The 4,588-nt window shown below is 46.4% G+C and overlaps 1 long non-coding RNA gene across 1 annotated transcript in view; it reads right to left on the bottom strand.

Moving 5' to 3' along the window:
- Positions 1-2,079: 2,079 nt before the first annotated feature.
- Positions 2,080-4,588, bottom strand: part of LOC102243356 — an 83,039-nt gene continuing 80,530 nt past the window's right edge. Inside the window, exon 4 of the long non-coding RNA XR_001362482.1 lies at positions 2,080-2,310. This is a non-coding gene — a long non-coding RNA (uncharacterized LOC102243356). The remainder of the gene's footprint in view (positions 2,311-4,588) is intronic.

Genomic DNA, 4,588 nt, shown 5'->3' with positions numbered 1-4,588 from the left:
GGGCAGAGGACCTGAAAATACGCCTCTCCCAAGAAGACATAAGAATAGCCAATAGACATATGGAAAGATGTTCAACCTCACTGGCAATTAGGGAAATGCAAATCAAAACTACAGTGAGATACCACTTCACACCTGTTAGAGTGCCCTTATCAACAAGACAAGCAATAACAAGTGTTGGAGAGGTTGTGGGGAAAAGGGAACCCTCATTCACTGCTGGTGGGAATGTAGATGGTACAACCACTATGGAAAGCAGTCTGGCGATTCCTCAAAAAATTAAGAATAGAGCTACCATATGACCCACCAATCCCACTGCTGGGTATATACCTGAAAAACTCGAAATCACATATTCACAAAGATATATACACCCCTGTGTTCACTGCAGCATTATTCACGGTGGCCAATACATGGAAACAACCAAAATGTCTTGCGATAGAGGACGTGGTCCATATACACAATGGAGTACTACTCAGCCATAAGAAAGGATGAAATAGCACCATTTGCAACAACATGGATGGGCCTTGAGAACATTATGCTGCATGAAATAAGGCAGTCAGGAAAAGCTAAGAACCGCATGATTTCACTCATATGTGGGATATAAAACTGGAACTCATGAACACAAGCAGCAGAGTGGTGGTCGCCAGCAGGAGGGAGGTGGGGGACAGAGACGAGAGTCCTAATGTGAGGTGACAGGAGAAGTTGTGACTCTGGGTGGTGGGCACATGGTGCAATATACAGATTTTACAGCATAGAAACCCACACTGAAACTATATGTTCATGTTGACCAATGTCACCCTAATCAATGTAATAAATAACATTTTTTAAAAATAAAAATAAAAATGTGATCTGTATGTACCACCACCAGATACCCCTCCAGAAATACTGAATACACATTAGAGAGTCCTTTCTCTCCACTCTCCCTGTCACAGGGGATCCTCAACCTCTTTCAATCAAATTGCAAAAATGACATCTTATTTAAATTTACATTATATTTGCATTAATTATTTACAAGGTTGAACATGCACGGTATCATGCTTACCAACCCTTTGCATTTATTGCATTATTGCTAGTTTGTATACAGGGTATCCCAAAAAATGTACATAGGCTTTGAATAATTAATTCAAATGTTTCTTTTTCTCAGATTCAATCCATTGAAATTAATAATTATTCAAAGTGTGCATACATTTTTTGGGACACCTTGTATTTTCCCATAATAAGTAAGGACTTAATTTTGTACTGTCCAGATTCTCACTCATTTGCCAGAGTTCTTATTATTATTAGAGACGTTAGCCATTTGTCTATAACAAAAAAAAAAGAAATACATCCCCCAGGTTAATTTGGTCCTATCTTTTAATCTTTACTTATACTGCTTTTGCCATATAAAATTTTACATGTTACCCAGTTTCATTAAATTAGTCAATTTTTGGCTTTATATCATCTTTCATCAAGCTTAAAAGAATCTTTCTGCTACAATATTGTTAAGATAGTCATCCACATTTTCTTCTGATATTTTAGTGTCTTTTTTACATATTTCAATATTTTATTCCTCTGGACTTCTTCTCAAAGGAGTGGAGGGAACCCGCTTCACAGCCACACGGCTGGTGTCCCAGAGCTTCCACTCGGCCCAGCGGCCAGCTCCTCCGCGCGGCCTGTGGAATGGTTCCTGCTGGCTCCCTCCCCAGGCCTTGGACCTGCCTAAGGTTCAAGGCACCAGCACCCAGCACCCAGCACCCAGCAGCCAGCACCCAGCAGCCAGCACCTCACCCTCTGATGTGCTGCCCTACCTCGCAGGGCAGTCTTTCCCCACCACTATTCTCTTTCAAAATTGTCACCGTCTTCCTATCACTTTTGCTCCTCCAGCTGAACTTTAAATCACATCACTATTAAAAATAAGCTGTGTTGAAACTAAATTTCCCACACGTAGTATCATAACAAGGTTTCCCAGAAGGATGATGTAGAGCCGGCCCAGCAGACAGTTTCTGTGAGAGGCAAATAGGGAACATGTCCTCTGTCACTGCTCCTGGACTCCAGCGTTGTCACGGGAAAGCAGCAACAAATAGCAGGAGACTTCGTGGGCTTGGCTTATGTCGGTGAAAACTTTATTTAGAAAAATACGGGCAATGGAGGTGCAATGGAGGATTACTCGGGCATTGCAAAGGAAGGGGTCTGCAGACGCGGCGGCACAGACGAGCCTTGAGGACATCCTGGGACGTGAAAGAAGACACAGCGGCCACATGTTGTAGGATTCCGTGGATGTGAAATGCCCAGGAGGGTGTCCATCCAGACAAAGCTCAGATTAGTGGTTGTTGGGGGCTATGGGAAGGGAAATGGGGAGGAATTAATAGGTATGTTGTGTTTTTCTTGGTTAATAAAAAAGTTTTGAAATTACCATCAGAAAACACATATATGATTACATATTGTTTTTGTGATTAATCACTATGCTTTAATTATGTTCAATGTGTAACAATGAAAATATATCCTGCATATCAGATATGTACATTATGATTCATAACAGTAGCAAAATTACAGTTATGAAGTAGCAACGAAAATAATTTTATGGTTGGGGGTCACCACAACATGAGGAACTGTATTAAAGGGTCGCAGCATTAGAAGGTTGAGAACCACTGCTCTAAATTGTACACTTTAAAGTGGTTAATTTTATGTTACATGAATTTCACCTCTATTAAGAAAAGCACTGTATGCTATGAAAACTGTTGCGGCATTAGGAAGGTTGAGAACCACTGCTCTAAATCGTACACTTTAAAGTGGTTAATTTTATGTTACGTGAATTTCACCTCTATTAAGAAAAGCACTGTACGCTATGAAAACCGCCCTCCTACTCGGTGTCCGGGTGTCTGTGGGAGGGGAGGAGGGCAGCGGCGAGGGCAGAGGTGCCTCCGGCCTGGTGCTGAGGGGTCGCTGTGAAGGCCAGAGGCCTCGCCGTGGCCTCAGGGTAATTCAGGAAATAAGGGTGATAAGCAGCAGGTCCCCAGTAGCAGCAGCGAGGAGGGCACGGGCCCAATGGGTCATCATTAAAGTTTACACTCAGGTGCAATCTGGGCTGCAATGGGGACCACCTGGAACCTTAAAAAATTGTGGAGGCAGCTTCCATTCCAAGACATTCTGGCCTCATTGACATCAAATGTGACCTGGGCAGCAGGATTTTCACATGGGGCCTGGATGGCCCTACTGTGCGCTCACGTGGCAGAATCACTGGCCTACCGACAAGGCTTTGGGCTTCCCGGCTTCCCCCCTGGGTTAGACGAGCCCCTGGAAACCACAACAGAGGTGCTTAACCCCACTGTGTGTGGGAGTCCCTCTGGGGACGTTAAAGGTTACTACTGCCCGGCCCCCTCCCAGACTTTCTGGTCTGGGGTGCAGCCTGGACACAGGGACCTATAAAAGCTTCCCAGGTGATCCAAAGGGCAGCCACGTGGGAAACCCCGCGCTAAACACTGTTTGCTAAATGTCTCTGGGAATAAAAATCAACGATACTCTTTTAAAAGATAGAGAGAAAGAGGGTGGCCGGAGTGCCCCAGTTCCCAGCCCAGACCTGCAGCTCAGGGGGGCCAAGGTTATTCTTATCAGTAAAGTCTGGGAAACTCTGCATTAACAATAGATCACATGTGAAAGCCCACGTGTGTGTGCATGTGAGAGAGAGAGAGAAATATCCTGCTCTGTGCTCATAGGTGAGAGGGGCCTGGGGGTGAGAGAAGCGCAGGTGTGGACTCTGGCCTCCATGGAGGGCCATCCCTGGAACAGCAAAACACAAACTCACATGCATCCCATCTGCTGCCGCTTCCACAGGACCTTCAGGAACATTGTCTCCGCAAACAATGAGGCTGGGAAAGCTATCCTTGCGAAGAGCTCAGAGCATCTGATGGTGCCATTCAGGGCCCCAGTCAGTACGCCAGCCAGAATTACACCCATAGAGTCACCCCCAGACCGGTGCGCCTTCCATAAAATGTTGATTTTTAAAGCCATAGTCATGCTGTGTGGCACCCTTCATTGCCACTAAGTAATTTGCAGTGAAATGGACATCAAAGAGAAACCGAAAGTGTGTAAGAGCATGTGCTTGAGAGCTGTGGCCTCGGCGATGGGTCAGGAGCCAGGACTAAGGGGGCCGGGGCGCCTGCTTCCCCACCAGCGCCTCCCCTGAGATCTCAGGACCACAAGGCCCAGTGAGCAAGAGGCCCATTTTGTGGTGCAGCCTTCCCATGCAATCAGAAGTCAAATGGGAGATGTCGAGGAGAGCTATGACCGAGGACCAGGAGTCCACAGCTGACCCCTCCCTCTCTGCCCTTCCCTCAGTGCTCCTTTACTCAAAAGCAATGTCAGCTGTAAGTGTGCACTCTGAGCCAGGGCTCCCTCGCGGAGCAAAGCACACCACCCCTGGGCCTCACTTCCCCAGTGTCTGAGGTCTTGTCACTCCGAGTCTTGCTGCATCACCTGAGAGCTGTCAGAAAAGCAGGGTCTGAGCCCCACCCAGACCCACTGAGCCGGAACCTTCACAATTCCAGAATCTTCCAGTTCACATGATCCCAGGCAGCCTGGATGCACATGAAAGTTTGGGAAGGCTGATTTAGATGCC

Source organism: Myotis brandtii, unplaced genomic scaffold, assembly GCF_000412655.1.
Source record: "Myotis brandtii unplaced genomic scaffold, ASM41265v1 scaffold263, whole genome shotgun sequence".
Taxonomy (NCBI): domain Eukaryota; kingdom Metazoa; phylum Chordata; class Mammalia; order Chiroptera; family Vespertilionidae; genus Myotis; species Myotis brandtii.
The sequence above is the reverse complement of the archived record's forward strand: the minus strand, read 5'-3'. Positions and strand labels throughout refer to the sequence as shown.